This window comes from Acomys russatus, chromosome 24 (assembly GCF_903995435.1).
Source record: "Acomys russatus chromosome 24, mAcoRus1.1, whole genome shotgun sequence".
Taxonomy (NCBI): Eukaryota; Metazoa; Chordata; class Mammalia; order Rodentia; family Muridae; genus Acomys; species Acomys russatus.
The window spans coordinates 41682088-41708976 of record NC_067160.1 but is presented as its reverse complement, the minus strand read 5'-3'; positions in this window follow the sequence as shown (position 1 = coordinate 41708976).

The following is a 26889-nucleotide window of genomic DNA, read 5'->3' as shown; positions in this document are numbered from 1 at the left end:
TCAACATACCAGTGAGTGAGAACTCTCTTAGACATCAATCTTAAGACAAAAGAAAGGATCCACATTTGTGCTTATTCAACAAGATGAACAAATAATGCGTGCTTCTGAAATACACACTGTAATTTAAGTTACAAAATACATAATTTACAGAGTTTTCTGTTGGTAGGGGTGGCCATCCTCTTTTCTTGTTTTGTTTGGTTGATGCCTGACTTTGGAAAATGAAACAGCATTCTATGAATATTTTCTCAACCACTTTTTACTTAATGATATTTTAATACAAATAGTCAATTCTTAAATGGGTATTTTCTGTGTCATAATTTCAAGTCTAGATGCTGACAACTATCTTGTCTTATTTAAGAATGTTTTCAAGCTTTTACTTTTATCAAATAACTCAGAAAGTGCTTCATATAAACGGTGACACTTAGAACCCTAAAGAGGAGCAAACACACAACAACTGAAAGCTAAGTTCCCATTTTTAATAAGTACATAGTTGCAGGCACACACAAACCCACAGCCAGAAGCCCATTCCATGTTAGATGCTTTCCAAAAAACCTTCCCTCCCACCCACCCACAAAACATTCTTTGAGCAAATTGAGTCTGTTGCTAGGAAACCTGTCAAAGATTGAATTAAGAAGTCCCAAGAATGCAGTAAAACATCTACCATGCCACTTTATTAGGAAATACCAAAGAAATGTTTAAAAAGAAAGAAAGAAAGCATAGTTCTCAGCTAGCTTAGTAGTTATGCAACCTGACCAAGTCAGTGTTTGAGTTACAGCTTAAAATGTGCTGGAGCTCATCAAGCAAATCAGACTAGAACAAGCTTACCCAATAAAGAACTCCACAAGTTATAAAATTAGACTTTATGAAAAACACAATATATAAAGTTACATAAATGTGTTTTAACACTCTATAATGTAGAAAACTAGATTTTAAAAATTAGCAAAATAATATTGCATGTGTTTTTATTGTAAGTTTATTATTTATTTATTCATTTTATACATTTATTTTTATTTATTATGTTCAAATATTAATGTCTGTGTCTGTGTACGTGTATACAGTTGTCTATAGAACTCTGACTTGGAGTCTCCAGGTGGTTATGAGCCACTGAACACAAGTGATGAGGACCAAACTTGGAGCCACTGAAAGAGCAGTAGATGCTCCTAACTAAGAACTATCTCTGTCTCCTGAAGTACATTTATTGCCACCAGCTACATGGAAGGTAAAAGGGGATCAATGAGCAACCTGAAATCACTTGGCTACCTGTCTTCTAGTCTTGAGATGGCATATTGTTATAATATTCAAATCAGTCTCATACTTGAAATCTTCTTGTTTCAGCCTCCTAGCTTCTGACATTACAGACATGCGACCATAAAAAGCACAAAAAAAAATCTGTGTAAGTAATACAGCCTATTACTTATTTCAAACAGAAATCACACCTCAATATGTACTTGAAAGTCTTTAAAAAGTAAGACTCTACTTATGACAAAAGCAACACGTTTCAACACAATAAAGGCTACATACGAAATATCAATTGACAGTCTGATAGAGTGCTGTCCATTAAAATCGAGAACAACACAGAACTGTCCATTCTTTTATTGCTATCCAGTGTAGTGCTCAAAGACAAAAAACAAAACAAAACAAAACAAAACAAACAAAAAAAAAAAAACAAAACAAAACACTAAGACCAGAGAAGTAAACAAATAGGAGCAGAAGTTATAGTATCCATATTTCAAAATGATAGTGCTGGAAATTTTCCAGCTTTGGTAAACACATTCAGTAATTTGGCAAGATATAAAACTTACATATTAAATTAATGTCCTTTCTGTACACTAATGACTAATATAGTTAGAAAAAAAACGGGCAATAGCTTCAAAAGGAATGAATCTAATCAAGGAAATCAAAGACCTCTTTAATGCTAACTTTTATAACTCTGAAGAAAGTAATCAAGGAAGACACCAGAAAATGGGAAGATTTCCTTTTTCTACCAAAAGCAGTACACAAATTCAATGAAATCCCAATGAAAAATTCTGAGATTATAGACATGCAACCATGAGCTGGGAGTGATTTGAACTGTGGGGGCCTGGCTCAAAAGTTTTCAGAGAAGAAAAATTTTAGTATGTTGTCTAGAGATTGTTCTTGTGATATTTTGGTGAAGAAGGTAGCTGCTTTTTGCCATTGTCTGAAGAATCTCCCTGAGGCTAAAGTGAAGAGATTTAGATTAATTGCATTGACAAAGGAAATCTTCAAACCGCCTAGCATGAATTTAGTCCTGAGGGTCACTCTCATGAAGAGCATTCTGATCAAACTGTGCAAGCTGAGAAAGAAAAAATACAAAATGTATGGTTCAAGGATTAAAAGGACACCAGGAAGTGGAATGGAGTTAAATCTTGTGTTCAAGTAGATAAACAGATTAAACATATTAAATGGAATTAACTGAGTGGTAACCTCAGGGCAAGCTCTCACCCAGCTAAGCTCTCATCCTGTGAAAAGGATGTACCCCAAGGGACATTGCCACTTATTCAAACTTTACCATGGAATAATTATATCATTTTACCCATTATATTTTTAAATTTTTTATTAATTTATTCTTGTTACATCTCAATGGTTATGCCATCCCTTGTATCCTCCCATTCTTCCCTCCCTCCCATTTTCCCCTTATTATAACCTGGTCATTGTTCATGCATTTGTGGTTGTATGAGGGATACTTGATCATGCTAGGTGTTATTATGACCTGGCTACTGTTTTTATTTGGACATAAGGAGATAATTGTTTATCAAGTTGACAAAGGATGGATTGTGATGGCTATTTTCAATTTAACGATGTCTGGATTGTACTCTCTTGGAGATTACTAAAAAAGGGAGAGTCATGACTTAATAGTGATGCATTTGTGTGTCAAGTTGACAAGGGGACAGTTGTACTGGCTGGTTTCATGTGTCAACTTGGCACAACTTGGAAACATCAGAGAGAAGAGAGTGTCAGTTGAGAAAAATGCCTCCATGAGATCCAGCTGTAAGAGAGTTTCTCAATTGGTGATCAGTGTGGGAGGGCCAATCCATTGTGCATGGTTGTTTACTTTATACAAAATAGGCTGAGCAAGCCGTGGGAAGCAATCCAGTAAGCAGTACTCTTCCATGGCTTCTCCATCAACTCTTGCCTCCAGGATCCTGCCCTGCTTGAGTCCCTATCCTGACTTCCCTTGGTGATGAGCAGCCATATAGAAATGTAAGCCAAATAAACCCTTTTCTCCCCAACTTATTTTTTTGGTCATGACGTTTCATTGCAGCAATAGAAAACCTAACTAAGACATGTGACTTCAAATTATACCAAAGAGCCATAATAATATAAAATACATGTGGCTGGGAGGATAACTCACTGACTAATGCATTCAAATAACAAGTGTCAATACATTTAGAAGGAGCTCAGATATCTAAATCTCACATAAATACCATAAGTGCATGACTGGTGATCTGCCTATTATCCTAGCTTCTGAGCACGACTATTCATATGAGGAAACTCTGGGTTTGATTAACAGACCCTGATTCAAGTATTTGGTGAACAACCAAGAATAATTTTGTCATAACTTTGGACCTCCATATATGCATGTACAAAAGTGCACTTGCAACCACATGTTCTCCAATGCATGTAAAAGCAAGCATAAATATACCCAGGTATACACTAAAAAATAGAGAGAATATGGAAAGGGGCATATTATTGGCTTAAATACCAGTGTAGATCAGTGGAGTAGCAGATCCAGAAGGTAGCCTACAGCGTTGCTGAAAACACATTGCAGAAAAGACAGCATTGTCAAGCAAATGGCTCAGGGAAAACTGGGTATCTACATGTAACAGAATGAAATTAGATATGTGTCTCTCACCCTGCAAAAAACAAAACAAAACAAAACAAAACAAAACAAAAACAAAAAACAAAAAACAACTCAGATCAATCAAGGAGCTCAACCTAAGATCTTAAAATCTGAAAAGAAGTACAGTGCATTCTATAAGCTATAAACACAGGTAAGTATTTTTTGCATAGGTCCCCAGTTTCTCATCTACAAATAGGATACTGTGAAATTAAAAGGCTCACATACAGGAAAAGAAATGGCCAACTAAACCAAGAGGCATTCTACAGAATGGGGTAAAACCATGAGAAAATTACCCCAATAAAAAATGAGCTATGTAAATGAAAAAAGAATTCTTGTTTAATTATTTTACTTATATTTTATTGAAAACTCATACAATGTATTTTATCATAATTTTCTCATACCCTAACTCCTTCAAAATCCTCCTCACTATTCCATCTATATCCCTATGTCCTTTAAAAAACAAACAATGAAGCAAACACAAACATAAGACACTCAAACGTGCATATGCATACAAATAATCACAAAAATCAGCTACAAAAACTCTGCAAAAACACAAACAAAATCAGAAACCTTATAACCCAAGCAAAATAGGAACCAGGCAAACAAAGTAAGATGAAACAAAAAATCTACAAAAGCACCACTAAGTTTGTTCAGCATTGGCTACCTATTGTATAGAATGGAGCCCACTCTGAAGTATGGTTAATATATCCAGTAAAACTATGTTGGAGAAAAACTGATTTCACCTTTGCCAGTGGATGTGATTGCAGACATATTGTTTTGGGTTAGGAATTTGACCCCATATTTACTTTTTCTGCTCAGAGGAAAGTGACTTCTTAATAGAAATGATCCATAAAAAATTTTAAAATTGTCTCAACATTCCCAGCCATCCATAAAAAATAAATTAAACTAGCTTTGAAATTCTACCTCATTCTAGTCAGAAGGGCATTTTTCCAGAAAACCAATGACAACAAATGCTGGGAAAAGTATGGAGAAAGGGATATCTATTACCCTATTTGAAAACTGATGCAGTGACTGCGGCCACCAATGTGGAGAATTTCCAAAATGCCTGTGACAATTACAACACTCTTGGGCATATACCCAAAGCACTCTGTACTCTAAATACAGATACTTTCACTTGCCTGTTCAGTGCTTTTATATTCTTCACAAGTGGTTAGAAAGTGGAACCAGTTGGTCAGCTGAGTAATGAGTAATAAAAATGTTGTTGTACATAAACAATGGTATTTTTATTTAACTGTAAAGAAATTAATAAATTGAATTTTACAGGATAATAAATGAACAACAACAAAAAACAGATACAAAGTAATGGAAGCCAGTTCAGAAATACAAATACATCTCATGTTATATTTGTATATTAAATTCAAACTTTTAGCTAGTTGTGTTTACATTGTGTAAGAAGTGAGATGACAGTAGAGAACAGGAAGTAAGAGAAGAGGCATGAGGTACAAGGTGAACCTTAATTCAAACCCATTTCACAGTAAAATAGACTGGGGAATGTTAGGAGATGAAATGTTTAAAGATGGTGGGGATAGTAAGACAAGGGAAGTGTTGAAATGGGAGTTGTCCAAGTCAAACTAAGAACGTATAAGTGAAACATATGAAATATCACAAACTTTATAGCTAATTTAAGGAATAATTTTTTAAAAAGTAGCATGAATGGAAATCCTCTAAGTATTCCAGTGCTAAATGAGACATGTTTCCCAAGAGTTCAGTTAAAACGGGCCCACAGAAGCTCCAAAAATATTGTAGGCTATCACATTGCTCTTGGGTGTCAAAAACACCTCACATTTTGGATACAAGACACAGAAAAATAAAGATGGAATTTACTGGAACCTTTTCCCTGGTGTTAGAATTTATAGATTTAAAAGCTCTATGAAAGTTGATCGGGGAGAAACTTTGTCACACAATGGTGGATCCTGCATGTTTCAGTACTGACCTGCCTGTCAAAACATACCCATTGGTGTAATAGGATATACATTGCCCATAGTGGGTTTGAAGGGAAAACATGCTAGGCACTTTACAGCTATGGGGATCACAGGGCCTACTCGGGGTTCAGTTACTGATAGTGTACCAAGTAACATGAAGGTAATCCACTTGCTTAAACGTTTATGCTTAGACCGTAGAGTAAGACATCTCTAAGCTTTAATCAAAGAAACAATTCTAGCAATGGGTGACAGTCAAAGTAGGGACTCATGGCTGATCATTGTGCCAAGAATTTTAGTAACTGTGCAGTACTAAACACTAAATGGAACATCTATATCACTGCCTCTGAGGTCCAAAGACCATTACAGAGGAGGTGGTGGAAGGATTGTGGGAGCGAACAGATAGGAAGGCATGTGTTGGGGCTTTGTCATCTGACCATGACATAATCACTTCAATCAAGTGCACCATGGTTGGATACAAGGAGCATGAAAAACATACAACTACAAACATAAGGTTAGGAGAGGACAAGTTGGGAAAAAGAGGTGGGCTGGCGGAAGTCGGAGGGGGATGACAGAGAGACATGGGAGTGAATGTGACCACAGTAGATTGTCAAAATAGAGAAAAGTAAAATAAAAATATAGATACAATTTTACATAAATATTTGAACTTTCTAAACTTATAAATAAAAAAATCACAGAAATTACCGGATCTTATAGTCAAATGACTTAGAAAACATGTAAATACTCATAAATATAAGCATAATTCTAAGTCAATATAACTCATCTATAAAGTCAGTTAAATACTTTTAGAAACAAAGGTATAGGTAAAGTAACAAAGTTAAGCACATCCTTTTTGGGTTAATATAGTGCTACTTGTCTCTAATTAGTGAAGTGTTTGCAATTTACAATGTTAAATCGCAGTTGAAAAGAAGAAAGAAAGGCTTACAGAAAACCATTAGATATAAAATCTGATTTTTCTGAAGTACAAAAGCTAAGGTCGGAGCAGGGAGACCACTGCTACCTCACACTCCCGGCTGTGCTTTCATGCCTTGCTCCCTTTGATACCATCTGCTCACACTTTTTGGTAAAATTCATTTTGTTATTACATTTTGGATCTTTGTCATTTCAGGGTTTTCTAAAAGTAAATATCCTGTGCTCCTATCTTGGATGTATATCTTACCCATTATTCTGCTATTATTAAAGAATGAAAAGTAATAAGACAGTAGTGCATTCTGAAACCATGCTTCCTAGCCCATAGGTGTCATGTCAGAATAGCCAAAGAGCCAACATTTAGCAAAAGACAACAACTTATTAGAAGATTTTTTTTTTTTAGAGAGAAGAAGATGGAAATTTTAGGGAGATTTGTGAACATTTACCATAGAATCTTTACAAGAATCTATAAATGTGTTCACTTACTAAGTATATAAGTATACTAAGTATGTTATTTCATACTAAATGAGATTTTAATGAGTGTATAAATATAAATACTTTGACCATTAAAAATGCAAGAATACAAAATCTAAAATTATATTAATTCCCAAAACACATGATGCCACAAGAGAGAAATTATGTATTATCAAATTATTCATCCACAAAGGTAACAAAAATATGATATGGACTCACCTTCCATCTTCATGGTTAACACATACAGACACATACACACAGTCACACCCATATATATATATATATATATATATATATATATATATATATATATATACATATGGATTCTGCACTTAGATATAGATCTTGTCCACATGATACACAATTACATATGTTGAAAGATGCCAAACATAAAATTTTCAAAACACTCCCACCTCAACCATTTCAGGTAAGAGATAACCAAGTCATACCATGTTCACATGATTAAAAATAGACACCTTTATATATCCTATTAGAATGAGGATATTGAGTCTCTACTTCAAAAACTTTCGTGTAATGAATTACAGCTGTAAAATGAAGACATTGATAATTAGGTTGGGCTTACCTTCAATCATAGTAATTTTATGAGAACAGAGCTAATTGACTAGTTGGGCTTGGTGAGACACGTTTGTAAGCCTAGAAATTGGGAGGTGGAGGGTGGAGAACCAGAGGTGAGGCTAGCTTTAGTCACAAAAGAACATCATATTCCACACTTTGACTGTTTCCTGATGGAAGCCAGTCTTGTCATGAAGGCATTATTTCAAATGTCCTGTTTCTTCCAGAGCCTGCTCATCTTTCTGAAAGCCGCTTCTCTTTTCTACAGCATGCAGTACCACCCTCCAGATTGTATTCCTCAATAAACAACTCCCTATAGCTGATTTAACTACACAATGGCTTTTCCCTCTAATGTGAGTGTGTACAGAAGAGAAGCAGCACTTTAATTTTCTGTGACTCAAAGGGCCAGATTTATAGTACATTCATGTGAATTTTGTTGACCGGGTAAAATTGAATAGGAAGCAGTCCTGCAACCTTCAGCAGCACCTTCTGCACATACTATGAAGCCAATTAACTCTGCCTTATAAAGTCTTATTAACATTAATCTTCCATGTAAATCTCCACATTAAAAAGGTTTCTTATAATGTAAAATCACTTTGCTGCTCCCACAAATTATTGCTAGATGCATTACAAATCTATCTAGAGCTAAATAACAAAGACTGCTTATCTATCAAGCAAGACGAGAGGGTCAGCTCTGTCAGTTTTCCATCAGCAACTGGTTCCCACACCGCCCTTACTTCTCTGGAGTTCTCTCCTGTCTGGTCCTCAGTTACTTTCCGCTCAGAAGCCAATACCCTGAACACCCTCTCCAATGAAATCACTCAGCAGTCACTGAGCAACAAACACCTACAGCAAATCTAGTATGGTATAACTGTATTAAAACTAATAGCTATGAATGCTTCCTCGGAATCAACAGGTTGAATTCTCAGCACTTTTCAATTCTGCAATTAAAGCAAAGAATCAAGTGCCAATTTTTCCTACTCCCTCGCCATGGGTCCTTCCTGTCATCATCTAAATCCCCCATATACGTTTTGCTGTTTTGTTTAAATGTATGAAATATATTTTAAATTGTAATTATTTTCTTCAGTTAAACTTATTTTTCACTATTTCATAAAACACAAGCACATTTGTGGGGTACCTGGTGATGTTTTAAGTTATACTGTGAGAATTTAAGCATGGTGATTGCATCTATCACCTCAAGTATTTCTCAGTTTGGTATGGTGAAAACACTCAGGAGCCTCACCTTGACTTCTGAATTATACAGTGTATGATCACTATTAATAGTTACTGCGTACAACAGCCTTTGGAATCTGGAGCTAGCGTTTAACTTGACCTTAGCATTCACTGATCACTCCTACCCCACTCTCCATTTCTATTCATTCTCCAGCAGCTGGTACCTGCTATTCAGCTCTTAGCTTCTGAGAGATTAGCATTTCATACTCCTCCTATAAGTGAGGTTGCCTGGCTTGCTTGACATAATGGTCTCAGCTTCCATCTACAGCCTCATGGCTGGATAACATTCCTTGGATATTTAGGTTATTTTCCTTATTCTCATTAACAAATAGGCATTTACATTGTTTCCATTTTGGGCTATCAGAAAGTCTTTTCTAGTTAAGCTTTGTATTGCTGTGATAAAACACCATGCCTAAAAGCAACATGGGGAAGAAAGGGCTTATTTCTGCTTATAGTTTTACAGCACAGTCCATCACCGAGAAAAGTCATGGTAGATACCCAACAGAGCAGGAACCCAGAGGCAAGAGTTGATGAAGAAGCCATGGAGTTCTTTTGCTTATTGGCTTGCTTTCATGGTCTACTCAGTTTGCTTTCTTGTAGCATCCAGAACATCTCCTCAGGGGTGACACACCACGGAGTGAGCTGTACCCTCAATCATCAACCAAGAAAATGCAGCACAGTTTTACCAACAGGCCAATCTGTTGGGGACATATTCTCACCACCAGAGATTTCTTCCTCTGCAGTGACTCTTGTTGTGTCAAGCTGACATGCGTCTAATTAGCACAGTAATTCAACCATCAGGGAATGGCAAATGTATCTGCTACATATTTATTATACTCCTTTTGATGATATATGATGGTTCTGTTTTCAATATGTGAACAACTTTCATAGTGTCTTCTAAAAATGCTGACTGGTTCCTTTTCTATCAATAATGGGTGTAGGCAGTCCCCAATGGCAGGAGCTCAGACCCAAAATATGAGGCCTCTGCAAGAATATCAAGTACTCTTAACCAACGAGGCACATCTCCATCCTGTTAGTGCCAAGACTTGATTATTTCCCAACTAGATAATGCATAGATTTAGTGGTTTGATTTGGTTTTGTACCAGACAGGTTCCTACTATGTATCCTTGGCTGGTCAGGGGCTCTCTAAAGTTTTTTTTTTGTTATTTTTTTTTTATTAATTTATTCTTGTTACATCTCAATGGTTATCCCATCCCTTGTATCCTCCCATTCTTCCCTCCCTCCCATTTTCCCCTTATTCCCCTCCCCTATGACTGTTCCTGAGGGGGATTTCCTCCCCCTGTATATGCTCATAGGGTATCAGTCTCTTCTTGGTAACCTGCTGTTCTTCCACTGAGTGCCACCAGGTCTCCCCCTCCAGGGGACATGGTCAAATGTGAGGCACCAGAGTACGTGAGAAAGTCATATCCCACTCTCCACTCAACTGTGGAGAATGTTCTGACCATTGGCTAGTTCTGGGTAGGGGTTTAAAGTTTACGGCCTGTATTGTCCTTGCCTGGTGCCTTAGTTTGAGGGGGACCCCTGGGCCCAAATCTGCCTATCATAATGTTCTACTTGTAAGTTTCTAGGACCTTCTGGATCCTTCTACTTTGCTATTCTCCCATGCTTCTCCCATTTAAAATCTCAATAGGATGTCCTCCCCTCTGTCCCAGTTTCCTGGTAAGTGAAGGCTTTCATGGGACATGCCCCTTGGGCTAGTATGCAGATATAAGTGAGTATATACCATTTGATTCTTTCTGCTTCTGGGTTAACTCACTCATTATGATCATTTCTAGCTCAATCCATTTATCCACAAAATTTGGAAATTCCTATCTCAACCATTAATAAATGGGACCTTCTGTAAGGCAGGAGACACTGCCAAGAGAATAAAGCGACAGCCTACAGACTGGGAAAAGATCTTCACCAACCCTACATCTGACAAAAGTCTAATATCCAAAATGTATAAAGAACTCAAGAAATTAATCACCACCAATCCAAATAACCCAATTGAGAAATGGGGCTTGGAACTACACAGAGAATTCTCAACAGAGGAATATCAAATGGCTGAGAAACACTTAAAGAAATGCTCAACCTCCTTAGTCATCAGGGAAATGCAAATCAAAACAACTCTGAGATTCCATCTTACACCCATCAGAATGGCTAAGATCAAAAATTCAAGCAACACCACATGCTGGCGAGGATGTGGGGAGAGAGGAACACTCCTTCATTGCTGGTGGGAATGCAAACTAGTACAGCCACTTTGGAAATCTATCTGGTGCTATCTCAGAAAACTGGGAATAGGGTTTCCTCAAGACCCAGCTATTCCACTCCTTGGAATATACCCAGAAGATGCTCCAGCACACAACAAGAAACTTTGCTCAACCATGTTCATAGCAGCCTTATTCATAACAGCCAGAACATGGAAACAGCCTAAGTGTCCATCAGTAGAAGAATGGATAAAGAAACTGTGGTACATTTACACTATGGGGCTCCGTATATTGATCATTGTGGGCTCAGTCTCATAGATGCCTACAAGCATTGGCCTCCTGAATGCTCTGACTATTGTGATTAAAGTTCAGTGTTCCACCATGCCAGGCTGGAAAGTATTTTTAATCTTTACTATTTATAAAATAGACTGCAGAGCTTTCTATAGTTTATTTCATTTTTAACTCTCTTTTGGTCTGACACTCTGAAGGTAAAAGTCTAAGAAAAGTTTTAGTTTCAAATATCATCAGTTATTTTTGTTATATGAAATCAATACATAGCTTTCTTTCGTTTTCCTTTTCTGCTCTCTGTCTTATTTTGCATATGATAGAATAGTCCTATTTTTATGATGATCACATTTAGGGCCAAATAATGACAGATTCATCATGGAATCTTGATAGGTGCAGAAAAATGACACGGGATTATCTCCTCCTTTGCCATTTTTCCTTATGCCTAAATTTATATTAAGATAGAAGCAGTTTTCCTCCATTCTAGCAAAATACATTTTGTACTCATTACACTAAAATAAGGACACAGTTTTGAAAAATAATAATTGTTTTATAATATAGAGGTTGATTAGTAAAAAGAAGAATACATTATCTTAAATATATTTGAAGAGGATAGCAAAGTAAGTGATTTTTTTAAAAATAACATTTATTCACTGCTGACGTACTCATTAGATGCTGGGGGTCCATGTGTTCTGTGTGCTTTGCAAAGATGTCTCTTTCTGAAGTCATTAGACACTTAAATGAGACAATTGAATAAAATCATTTAATTATCCACTTCAGTTTTGTTGTGTAGCATCTAGATCACTTGCTGTAAAAAATTAAAAATTCTATTCACACTTTTAAGTATTCGGAGAGAGATAAGCACTGTGTACACCTCATTTAAATTGCTTTCTTTGCTTTATGTGATAGATAATGCTAAGGATTAGACCTTTGCTAAGAGGAGTCAAAGCCAGCTAAGGGTGATATATTACCACATACCTAAACGTACAAAATAACATATCTAAAATAACAAGAATTATCATTCAACAGGGTTTTCTTTTGATTTTTGGATTTGTGTATGTGTAGAGTATTGAGGGGTTGTTAAAGCACAACTGATTTTAGTTTCAAATTAAAAATAAGAAAATGCTCCTGTGGATACACCTGTGAGTCAATGCTACAAAAACAAACTCTATGGCTCCTAGGACACTGAGGAAGACTAGGCATAAAAGGCTTAAGCACCAGAGAATCATGGAGTTTTCAGTGAGATGTGTCTCCTAGTAACCTCAGAATTAATATCCATAAATTCTCACTAACACCTAAACAAGAGCTCAACAAAGACAACAATAAACATGCTAAGGCGGATAGAGAAAAGCTTCGAAATCCTCAATCATACACAGAGAACTACAGACAACCAAGAGTGCTGAGAGTGGGAGAATGAGTCTTATCCAGGGAAAAGTATTCCAGTGGGTTATCAATATCCAATGGCCAACCCTGAAGACATTCAAACAAGTAATATTATACAGACTGAATAGGGTGTGTGTGTGTGTGTGTGTGTGTGTGTGTGTGTGTGTGTGTGTGTGTGTTCGTGTGTGTGTGTGTGACAATTGAAAAAGAGGCCTGGAACTTGAAAGAGAACAAAGAGAGTCATATGGAGAGATTTGGAGGGAAAAAAGAAAAAGCAAATGATGTATTATAACTTCAATAATAAAATAAGTAAACTTTAAAAAGCATGAAATTCCAGTTAACAAGGTGTTGGAGAAAAGACAATTCCATGCTGATTTGAGTACATATTAACCTAGCCTCAAAAAGCTAGAAATAGCACTATTATATAATTCAGTAACCACACTTCCTAGTACATAGCTAGGAAATTCATTCAGAACACCAAAGAGACATCTGTACACCTAGTTTATTACAACAATGACATCAATCTACTAACCTGTGGATGGGTGAATGGATATGGGCAAGATGATACAAATCCACAGTCGAATAATATTCTGTTGTTAATATAAAGATCTTTCATCTGTAAAAATATGAATGGAACCAGAGAACAGTAAGTAAAATTAATTATGTAAGAAGACTAGAATCACTTATGTCTAGTATTTTATATATTTTATATATAGCACTATAGCAAATCCCAAAGAAGCAAAGACTAGAACATTATTTCCCACAGCATGGAGAGTGAAGGATGGAAATAGAAAGATTAGTGGATACAGGAGTGTGACTGGGTAGCAGAAATCATGCCTGACATTCTATACCACACCACGAGACTATGGTCAACAACAGTTTTTGCATATGTCAAATTGAGAATTTTGAATGCCAAATACACATGCATATTCATGCACCTATACACAGATTTAAATTCATGCATACTCACCCATACACAGATGCATACACACACAGAGACACACACACACACACACACACACACACACATACACACACACTGACACAACAGAAGTGATAGACCAACCATGACTGGTTGGTTATTGTATATTGCTGTCATCAATTCCGGTATCCTACTGTAATCCCAGTAGTAATATAATTATGTGTCAATTAAAATAAATCTGATTTTTAAAAAACCAGGGAGATGAAATGGCATAAATAAACCTTTGTTCAAATCTTGTTTCCAGCTCTCTTGTTCTTATTCTCAAAACTATTAGCTTCCCTGGCATCTCTCTGCATCTGTTTGCATTCATTGCAGACTTAACATTAATTCATCAGCTTCATGTGTGCAGGAAGGTGATTCTACTGAATCATCCAAGAAAATGTTCTTAAAATTAAAAATGAGTCCTTAGCTTTATTAGCTCTATATATTTAGACTCATGGCTTAAACACAAGCTGTGTACATTTTCTTAATTGTAAAATTGGAAATAAGGACCAATTTGTCAATTAGTTAGGAAACTGAAAGTAGTAAGTATGCAGTATAAGGGAAGTGGAGTTTTAATTCTTGTTGGTGCAGCTTACGTGTGGAGAACATACATTTCCTGGTCTCATCATTCCCAAGCTTGTCTCTGTGATTCTTATTCCTACCTACTCTGTGCACTCGCTATTTGCTGTCACCCTCTCTCCCATGCTGCCCAGGTTAGTCAGGCCCTCTTTAAAATCCCATGCAGCCACTTCACCAGCAGCTTTCCTCTATGAGCCTCCATCATCCCCGGCTCTCCTCGGCCACGGTCAGTTCTGCAACTGGTATGCAATTTACTTCTAGAGCTTTCTTATGAATAATTGGGGATCTTGTAGGTATTGTTACAACAGTTAGTAAGGAGAGCCAGAGGTTTAAATTTATGAATACGGAAGATAATCTTGTCCATTTTGCTCTAAGAATATTAAACAAATTTGTTCAATAATTGTTGAAAATATTCCTTAGTGTTAGTTAACAGACATAAGTAATTAGTCTTAGGTTCAAGCAGATGGCTGTGCCTTATTACCTCTTATTCCTTTATATATTTTGTAGCTTTGTAGTAGCATTCTAAGCTTAATAAAGTCTTAGTTTTTATTTTATACCCCAATAATCCATGAATTGTATATTATGCCAAAATGGGACATGGGTTACATTATATTAGATAAACTATGCATAAAGCAAGTAAACATTTCTAACTATAAACACATGACTTGTTGACATATAGGACAATAACTATGTATTTTACATATAAGGGTGAGGGTAAAATGTGGCTTCTTTAACAATAACAACAAAGTTGTGTTGGCATTTCATTCACCGAATTCAGAAAGGTTCTAGTTTCTATGGAATTCTAATACAGTTTGTCAATTGACTTTGATGAAATGGTGACTTCCCCAGTTCCCATGATCTGCTCCTCCAGCTGTTCAAATCAGGGCAGATGGAATCACTATATCCCTTCTCTCTCTCATTTGCTGTGTTTGCTTTTCACTCACTAAGAAATTAGCTCCCAGACATTAAGACATGTTACAATGTTTTCTATCTGCAGCCCAGATCCATCCTCACCTGAATAAGTGGTCAGCCACTTGACATTGGAGTACTATCACCTATACAAACAAGAGGGAGACCACATATATAAATCTCTGGATAAACAAAGAAACAAATGCATTCATCCACCAAAGAAAGAACAGACTATTTAAAAATTTGAAATGTCTTAATATCCTTTTAAAGCTATTTTAAGTTTCATATGAAACACAGTGACTGTCCTCAATGTTTCAAAAACATATTTCAAATGTTCTAGTAGACAGTAAGACACCTTATGTGTACTGGTAGTTTTCTTCCATGTGGCCATAACTTTTATAAAGCCTATAATTGAGAAAAATAACAACAATAGCAATCTTTGCAATTTATATTGTCCAGTGTAAGCATGCCTCGTGACAACATGCCTCACTCACAATTATGACCTGATGTCACCTCATTTAGGAAATCCTTCCCTGGCATTTTTACATTGGCTTGTCACTTTCTGGTGTAGCAGATTGCTATTAATTGAACTACATATTCTCTATACAACTAACCCCCATAAATGCAATGTTTTCACTATCTTAGCTAAGATTACAGTGAGCTGTTGTGATAACCTCAGCAGATTTCAGGCATTACACAGTAAAACTAGCACACTTTCCCTCTGCGCAAGCAGAGAAAGGTTGTTCTTACAGACCATTGCAACAACCCTAACATTCAATTTTCTTTACCTAAGTTGAAACTTGTTGCTTTTTCACCCTTAGAAAGCACTTTTTGGCTTCCATTTACTATAACTGACCTGCCAGGATCACTGCCCTTGAATTTGGAGGTCAACTGTAAAAAGTGTTAGTGAGACTCAGCCTGTAATCCATGCTGGCAGCATGTGCAGGTACTTGAAAGTCTTGCTGAAAGGGTTGCTCTGAGCAAAGTGACAGGGCCTTTAAGATTCCATTATGTGTGTGTATGTATATATATATATACACTCTCATGTGATTGAAGCATTTCTTTTTCTCCACTTCTTGTTACTGCTAAGAAATGAATGTAGAACTAGTGCATACCAGGGGTAGTCTGGCTGAACTACAACCACAACCACAACTACAACAGCCACTATCACCACCTTCTTCTTCTTCTTTCTTCTTTCTTCTTCTTTTTCTTCTCCTCCTACTCCTCCTCTTATTCTTTTTTCTACTTTGCCTTCTCTTCTTTTTCTTTCTTTCTTTCTTTCTTTCTTTCTTTCTTTCTTTCTTTCTTCTTCTTCTTCCTCCTTCTCCTCCTCCTCCTCTTCCTCTCCTCATCCTCCTTGTCATTCTCCTCCTTCTTCTCATCTTCATCAACTTCATCCTTCATTTCTTTTTTTAATATAGGCACATAATAAAGTTTCCAAGCCTATCCTTGTAACCTTGAAAACACTCTGTAGCCCAAACAGGCCTTGCTTAAGCAAGGTCCTGGCTTAGCACTTCAAGAAATGCGATTTCATGGCTGTACACAGGCTCAACTTAATTCACTAGACTTCTGTTTTTCCTTGACTTTGTAATATTGTTCAAGATTGTACAGAAAAAACACAAACATTTGAATAACTCAGAAAAAATGAATTATGAAAACAAATGACCCAATAAAAACATTTGTTATAGATCTGAATAGATATTTCTCAAAGAAATAAAAATGGCTAAGAAATATCTCAAAAAGTGTTCAACATCATTAGCAGTTTGAGGAATAACAATTAGAACTATTTTGAGATTTCATTTTACCTCAACCAGGGTAGCTAAGATTAAGAAAAATCTGAGACCAAATGCTGTTGAGGCTGTGGGAAAAGGAGGACTCTCATTTACTATTTGTGGGATTGAAAATTGGCAAAGCCACTAAAAATCAGTATGGTGAATTTTCAAAAAGATAATAATAGATTTCATATAACCCAGGTGTATACTTATCATTGACTCAAATGGCTAGATAGTCTCCTACAGAGAGACAAGTTCATCTGATTCATTTCTTACTGCTCTATTCAGGGTAGCCAGGAAATGGAATAACCTAAATTTCCTTCAATCGATGAATGGCTGTGCAAAATAAAATTCTATTCATCTGTAACCAAAAATTAAAAAGAAGATCTTTAGAAAAATGGATGGAAGTTGAACATATGCTGAATGAGTAACCAAGACCCAGAAAGACTAATGTCTCACATCCTCTCTTATTTGTGCATCCTAACTTGGAAGCCTCAAATTTGAGACACCATGTGAGGTAACTGCAAAAGCCAGGAACATGAGAGAGGATTACATTAGGAGGGAGGGGAAAGGAAATCTAGAGAGGGAGACATAGGATGCAAGTATTATAAAGAGGAAATGGGGGAAACATAGAAAACTTTAACTTGAGAGGGGTATTCATGGTAAGGAAAACATAAAATTTTATAGGCTCACCTAAAATACATGGAAGATGTCAAATATCTATAAGTAAAAACCATTTTGTTTCACTTTGTTACATTTAAATTTTTATGCATATAAATGTTTTACCTGAAATTATGACTGTGCACATGTATGCTTGGTGCCTACTGGGGATGGAAGAGATGTCAGACTCCTGAGACTGAAGTGACAAGTGGCTAGGAGCTGCAGTTTGGGTGCTTTGCATCTTAATTCAGGTCATCTAGAACAGCAGCCAGTGCACTGAACCACTGAGCCATTTCTCCAACCAAGAAATGCTGGCAAGGATGTACGGAAATGAGAACTCTCATTCACTGTTGAAGAAATACTGTAGCCACTGGAAAAGTCAGTATGAAGAGTTCTGTCAGAGCTAAATGTAGATTTATCATATAATCTAGCTATACTCTTAGCATATACCCAAAGACCTAGAGATACTTTCTCAGATACATTCATTGATGGTGTATTAACAATGTATATGAAATGGAAACAATTTAGATTTCCTTTAATTGATAATAATGAAAATGTGTCTCACACACATGAATGTAAACATATATATTACATTCACAGAAAGAGAGAATATGAATGGAAGACAACGACACAAGAAGAGATGATAACCACCCCCTGCTCTCCCCACCCACCACCTCCAATGCAAGAGTCATAGACTATCTAACAAAACCCCTTTTCCAGGTTCCAGGTATGGAAATCCTCCCTTAAAGTTGTTCGGAGGAGGAGGAGTTCAAGTGACTCTTAAATAAGCAATTGCCAGTATATTTGGTTACTTTCAAGAATGTGAAAATAAGATCCTTCTACTTAAGACATCTCATACTTTAGACAAAAGACTTAATGAATCTAGTTGGAATGGACTTCAATGGTCCCTTCCTGAGGACTAGCCTCATAGTATCAGAAGATACTATATAAACAACCAATAGTCTTACCCAACTGTAAAACCTAGGAACCGCAGCAAGGACCCTTCCCTAAAGATATGCCCACTTGTGTAGTAGGGTCACATTCATCTTGAGAGGTAACAAACAGCTGTGTAATTAGACTTAGGTCAACAGAAAAGAGGGGAATTCATGTGAATCCAGGCAATTGAGTGTGTCTATAGAGCTTATAGGCTCTAGTGGAGAAACTATTACTGTTCTTTTCCTAAACCAGTATAAAATTTAATTTCATTTTAAACACTTATTGTTTCAAATGTTGTAGCTCACAAGTAGCTTTTTTTTTTTTTTATAGCAAACGAAGATCTACAACTGGTCCAGGTAAGGCTCAGGTAAGATCAAGGAAAGTGAGGATGAAGATTGTGAAGTCTAGAGGACCATGATGCTTACTGGAGATAGTGTCTATCAGAAATAACTCATGAAAATTTCAGCTGTATGGCTGCCTATATAACATCAGTATAATCACAGCACCATGTGACATGCCAACATTGATGGGGAAAAGGACTCACAGCCTTACCCCTAGATAAAAAACTACAGTCAATAAATGGCTGCAGAAAGCCATAGAGATTTAAATATTTTTCAGGATTGAGCCCTTAATAGGTTGCCTTATACCAAGTGGTCAATAATGAAAATATGTACACATGAGCATCATTAAATAAACTCAGAAAATTTTGATCTTACAAATATTCATATATGTTACTATACATATGTATACATAATACATACATATATATATATATATATATATATATATATATATATATATATATATATAGTAACAATAGTTAAAGGAGAGATCATGAATTTAAAAAGAGTAAGAGACACATGAAAGAGGTTCAAGATGGAAGGGAGGGAAGGGAAAATATGTGAATATTCTCATAAAATTCTGAAAAACTTAAAATAAGAAATTATCCATACTCTTGAAAATAATTCATCCTAAGAAACAAAAATACAACTATCTGAAAAAAGCATAGATTTCAATATACCCCACTCTTGATAAATATGTTGCTATTTCCAGCTCTCCAGCCCACTGAAGGGTCAGGTACATGCCATATTTCCAGGGAGAGGCAACGCCTATGTAGAACCTTGAGAGTCTTTCCGGAAATATCCATCTAAATTGTTGACCTTCCCCAAATGTTGGTTACAGCTCTTAAGAGCTGTCAAATACTTCAGCAGTTTGCATTATATTAGGGTTGTAGATTCCTTATGCTGAAAAAAGTGGAGACAGGCAATAAAAATTAGTATAGATCTTTCTTAGCTGCAACTCTTATTTTTCTGTTTCACACTTCCCCCTGCTTCTTTTTCTCAAACTACAGGCACAATCAAGGCCTGCCTTCCTTAAAAGACATCTATGGATCTCTTTTCTCCCTGTGATCACCAGGAAAGAATCTTAGAAAATAGCTGTAAACTCCAGTGTTCAGTGTAAACCCTCAGTTACATCTGTAAATATACATCATACTGCTGTCATTCCAATTACTTGATAAAAGTCAAGTGTCTTTAGTAACACTTTCCTAACCACTAGGACACAAGGATGAATTCAGTCTTTGTTATTGCAGAAACTAGTGATCACTTTCATTTCTTAGAATGCTTTTTTGCTCACATTACATTTTTCTTTTTATTTAAATTTTTGTTGTTGTTTAGTTTTTTATTAATTTATTCAGGTTCTCAAGTGTTATACCCATGCTTGCCTCCTCCCATTCCTCCCTCTCTCTTTCTTTCACTCTATTTCCCTCCCCTAGGTTTGTGACAGAAGGGGATCTCCTCCCCCACCATATGGTGACAGCCTATCAAGTCTCATCGTGGTAGCCTTCCTATTCTTTCTCTGAATGTTACCAGGCCTCCCGACCAAGAGGAAGTGGTCATTTCTTTCCTACTCTTTCAGAGTTTGTTTTTCATGTCCATTCCTAATATCTTCTTTCCAGCAACTTCTTTCAGGGGCAGGTACAATTCTTTATGTTCAAGCCTGTATTCTTAAGTGTAGCCTAAATGTTGATGGGTTATCAAATTCATATTTTCACTGTTCCATCATATTTTCCTTTACAGTATTAGGATTTTTAGCTTTTCATATGACTAGTAAGATAAAAAATGAGGGCCTGGAGAGAGGGCACATTGTTAACAGCATGTATTGCTTTCCCAAAGGACCTAGGTTAGTTCTCAGCACCCACAGCAGGTGGGTTAAAATAGCCTTAACTCTAGTTTCAGGGAACCCAAGACAGCTTGACCTCTTCAGACACCTTCATGCATGGGATGTAATAAATCAATGTATATTCACACACAAATGAAAATAATAAATGCCTATAACAAATGTAAAAAGGTAGAAAGAAAGAAAAAAGAAAGAAAGAAAAAAGAAAAGGAAGGAAAGAAAGAAAGAAAGAAAGAAAAAAAGAAAAGGAAAAGGAAAGAAAGAAAAGAAAGAAAGAAAGAAAGAAAGAAAGAAAGAAAGAAAATCAGTGACTGGAGTCTTCTCTCCTCCTGCTGTTCTTCTCTACACTCTACTGAGATTCCCAGAAATACCACTTTCCATCTTTTCCTCCTCTTATAATCTGTTTTTTGTTTTGTTTGTCGTTTGGAGAGAATCCAGCAATATGTCTGCTCCAGAGATGACATCCAAAGACCTTTTAGGTCTATGTGATCGAGCTGCGGTGCCGATATGCTCTGGTTTACAGTATGATCTGCCTGGAATACTGACATGCTCTTAGTACACTTCTTTAATCCCAAACAATGAAGGTAAAAATAGTTTATAGAAGGGAGAAGCCACATTTGAAATTGACAACTAATTGAGGGGCAGACAAAGTGACAAATCAAAGATTTGACAGAATGAATCAGAGATAAGACACGCCTAACTCTCGTCAGAACAGGGCCAGAAAAGGAGGCTACTTAAGAGCAGTGCTAGGAGAGAGAAACAAGTTTTTACCAAGAGTTTCATACAGGAACTGTTCTACAAACATACATTGCAGAGGCTACAATCTTGACACAGATGAAGGAAGAATGAGCCAGAGAATGAAAAAAGAGCCAGAAGATTAAAAAAATATTGTCAGAACTAGTTTGAAGCAAGGCAGATCAATGCAGTCAGAAGTCAAGAGAAGCCAGTTTGCGTCAGTCAGCTTGAAGAGGAGTTTAGGCCAGAACAGCTGAATTGATTCAGTCAGCGAGACTTCAGAAAGAGCTAGAAAGGTGTGGAAATACTGCTCATCTCATCTTCTCTTCTGAGGAAATAAAAACAATATTTGCAGTCATTTATATTAAATAATTTAATCTATATTCTATGCAAAATCCTCTATTTTTTTCTTTTTTGGACTATCCAGGTCTACAGTAGCTTCTGCCTCATATAATCTATATGATTTCCTGGAAGAAACTAGAACTCCTGCCTGAATCCTTTGTTATTTGAGGATAATGCCAAGGCACAGTTCTTGGTGGGATTAAGAAGTATTTCAGGAAAAGAATTCAATGCGAGTAAAAGCATTCATTAGGGAATTAATCTTGTTGATCTACATTTGCATTTCACAAAAGTATACCCACTGGAATAATAATAATAATAATAATAATAATAATAATAATAATAATAATAATAATATAGGCCTTTCATCCTAAGGGGAAAAATTGGTTGTTATTCTAGTACTTTTCCAACACTGTGATGTTACTGACGTTCTGTGTCTTTGCCTGTTCTTTGTGTTGCTAAGCAGAATTATTATTCCTTCAGCAAATATCTTGCTAGGTTTTCATTAGGCAACAAGGAACTGAGAGCAGAAATGCAAATTAGAGAACAGAATTTATTATAAGGTGTAAAGAATTTGAAATTAGAGCCAAGAAGAAAGTGGGAGCAAGGTGGAGCCATTATGTAAAGGAAAGGGAAAGTAGCACAAAGCAGGACATTTCAAGTCCCACTCATTGAAAAATCATTAGGGAGACTAGGGTTCAGGTCCTATTATTTTATATAATATTCTATGTACACAGGGCAGCTTTAAGGTTTTCTATTAAGGACACTGGATGAATTTATTTCCTAATCTTCAATGAAAATAATGTTTTTTAGTAATACCAACAATTCACAATGGATAAAGAGCAAATAGAGAGAAGCACTATTCTTGCTTACACAAGCAGGACAGCTATACAATGAGAATGCAGCTCCTGTGTGATGTAACTGGCATGGTGTGATCAACCAGTGTCACCTGATAAAATTTCACGTGCATATTTAAGGATCAAATATTCATGGGTACAATGTGTTTTATTACAAAGTGACTCAAAATTTGTAACTCACCAGCTCACTGGATTCTTACTTGTCCTAAATATCCTCAAGTTTATTAATCCTTTCAATTCAGAATAGCTTGTAAATTATATATTTTTTAAATGACTTACATTATACAGACTGGACCAGCTTATCACAGCCAGAAAATTCCTGTAAAAATTCAACTCTCCAGCAAGCCTCAAAACCTGATTTGTCAGCATTGCAAACATTTCAAAGCCCCTTTGCAGAACTTGTGAATAGCACCGTTAATAGACGTAAAAACAAAAACAAACAAACAAACAAACAAAAACCAAGGTAAATTCTAGCCACTTGTTTGTACACATAATTTTCTGAGAAATGCCCCTTTAATGCTTGCAAATTTACTAGATTGTTAGTAGTATCCATTGTTCTTTAAAAAATATCAGACTCTGCATGATGAATTATGTGTGAAGTATAACTGAACTTATAGAGAATTCAGAAACAAAGTCAGAATCTAAATATGTCTTCACTGGATAAGGAAGCATTTTAGCTTCTTGGACAGAGGTCTGAAAAGGTTTAAAGGCATGGACAATATGTTCACTCACAAATAAAAGCAGGATGTGGCTAGAAAAACCATAGCTTCAGAATGCACTGGAGCTTATTTAGTCAGGACAATCTTGACAGAGCAATGATTGAAACCAAGAAATGTGCAAGACTTCACCATAGACCTTCCCCACACTAAAGTCTGGATCATTTGGTGGTGGGGGTGGCAGCCCCAGCACGGAAAAGAGACTACTGTAGATTAAAGGCACATATAATTTGAATACCAAGGAGCCCTTCATTACAAAGGCAACAGTCTTTGCACTGACTTAAATGTCTTGCAGCAGCTTGTCACAAACTTCTGGAGATAAATACATAATCAGAGAATTTCAGTCCAAAATTACTGCAGCAATAATAGAAAAGGGCTTTGAAATTAAAACTAATCCAGAAGAACTCCTGGAAAGCATATTACATTTAGTGTGATGATTTCTCTTCCTCCAAAGGTAATGTTGTTGCCCTAACCTCTGCCCAGTAATTGAGAATGTGACCTTAATTGCACAGGCATGTCTTTATGGAGGCAATCAAGTTAAAATGGGGTCCTTAGGGTAGACTCTAATTCAGGAAGCCTGATGTCCTTGTAAAATACGAAATTTGGTCAGGTGGGATGTAAAGTGTAGATGAAAGCAGAGATCGGGGTGATCCATCTAAATATCATGGATTTCTAAAATTACCATCAAAATTCCAGGAACTCTGGAAAAGGATGGAATGGACAGACTCCCTTAGAGTCCTAAGCCCTGCCCTCTTCACTCCATATCTAGGAGACAATAAAGTCCTATTGGTTTTGGTTTTTTTCTTATTGACTGATTTTGTTACCGAATACATTGCATTCCAATTATCTTTTCTTGATCCCTCTTTTATCTCCCTCCCATATCTACCAACGCCGCCATCCCATCTCTGCCAATACCTTTTTCCAGGAGCACGATTTTTGTTTTTGTGACCCTTTCAATTTAACCAAATGTGTGCCCATTGTAGTGACTATCCACTGAAGCCTGATGGGCTTATTCTTTCCTTTTCCACCTGAATTCATTAACGGCAAATACTTCATCATTGAAGAGTACGGCCTCCTGAGCTCACCTTCTAATTGTGTCTCATTGCTCATGGACCCACCACTATGAAGTCCTAGTACATATGTCCAAAGCTTCTGTTTGTGATATTAGTGCCTGTGCTCTGCCCAGATGGTATTCCATAGCCTGTCTCCTTATCTTTTCACTCTTTCTGATTTCTGTTTTGTGATGTTTCCTAAGCCTTTGAGGATATCTTAATTAGGGCTTGAACAAGTCATCTGTCACTAATCCTCAGCAAGTTGTGCAGCCATTGGTATCTTCATTCACCACTGTTAACTGGGAAGAGTGACCTCTCTGACGAAGGATGCAAGCAGCATTTATCCATGACATATACATATATTTCAAAGGGAGCTTGAGGCTGCATTGCTACTAGAGCAGCTCTAGGAAAGGAACAGACCACATCTCAAGAAAAGTAACCATTAAGCCAAACCTGAGAGGATGCCAATGAAAACTGGTAGGTTAGGGTAAGAAGGAAAATACGTTAGAGAAACCATGCATCAGGACAACAAATGATAGAAAAACAGTTTATCTCCTTATCGTGGAGAAAATCCTGAGCTATAAGTTTTTATTTTTTTAACCTTTTATGGACTCTGTGAGTTTCACACTGTGCATCTCTGTCCTAGTCATCTCCCCATTCCCTTGTGTCTGCTTTCTGCCCTCACAACTCTCACCCCATAAAAACACAAATTTAAAATAAAGTAAAGCATAGAAAGCATCTTGTCATGAAAACTGTATTATGTCACAGTGTATCCCATAGTATAGTCCCCTGTCCACACATTTTCACTTACAAATGTTCACTGTGATGAGTCATCGGTCTGGTTTGAGGTATCTCACTTCTGTGACATCATCAATATTGGATCCTCACAGGGACTTTTTCCATATATCCTGTTGTTGTCCTATGTCATAGGGAACAAACAGCTTTGGAATGGCAGAAACAGCCTTGTCATGTGCTCTTCTCATGATGTAGATTTTGGAGCATGTTAAAACAAAGGCCTGAATTTGGGTCTGTGTGGTAGATGGGCTGGCCAACCCACCAGCTCGCCCTTATCTATACCACCAGGACTAACTTTCCAGCTCTGTTCCAGCTGGGCCACCCAGTGCTGCCATCAGCAGGAGGCAGGGCCAGCTCTTCTGCTCTCATGCCCTTGCTGCCATCTTACCCTCAACCATGCCTCCAGAGCCAGCTCCACTGTGTTACTCAGGCAAGGTCCACTGCCCATTCTCAGGAGTGCTACAGCCAGTAAAGGGCATTGATAGACCTCCTGCTGTCATGGCTACTTCAGGTGATAAGGGAAGGAGGAAATCACCTCCACTCCTGTTCAACCTCATGGCAGACAATTAGCAAACAAGTGGCAAAGCCAGCCCTACAATACTTATGCCCTTAGAGCCATCTCATCGACTCCCCAGCCACCAGGGCTAGCTCCACTTTGATGCCCTGGCAAGGCTCAGGGACAACTCTTCAGATTAGAACTGCCAGTGAGAGGTAGGGGTGGAGCCAGTTCTGCATAGTCTCTGGACATCCATTTGGTCCCAAGTAGCAGCCCAGACCATAGATGCCTCCATGTTCTCCAGTAGCGATATGAGCCATGGACATCAACACGGACCCCCGCAGCTGCATAGTCCTGGACCCAGATATGGCTCTTAAAAGTAGCACAGGTTGAGGCTTTGCCATAACCTCAGGTGCCAGGGCTGGCTACTTATAACAGACTATTCCTCTTCACACTCACATTTCCAGTTTCATCTCTCATAATGCTCACACTATCCACTTCTCTTTATCTCCCATCTTTCTACCACATACTTGCAAAATATAATGGCTCCCACTGCAGGTGGGCCACACAGCTGCCAGGCCTCTGGGTTACCTCTTTTGTTTGTGCTGCATGGCATGGTGACAAATGGGCCCGCCAGTGTCACAGCGGGTCTATGAACTTCTTCCACATAGCATGCTGGCGGCAGCGGGGGTGGAGGGATGCCTTTGTGTGTCTATTGCCCATCAGTGCCATGTGGTAAAGGGCAGGTCTCTAGGTAACTTTCCCAACTGCACTGTGTGGTATGGCTATCTGCAGGCCTGTGACTGTCTTTCTCCTCCCACACTGCAAAACAGTAGGAAAGGGCATAACTTTGATATGACCACCAAGGAAAATTGCAGATATGAATTGGTGTTTTCTGGAATTTAAGAGACAACCTAAGTGATATGCATGGCAGGGCCAGAGAAATGGGATTTCCCCAGTCTTTTAGAGCAAAGAAGATCAAGAATGAATTCCAGAAATGAACTGATCTTTTTA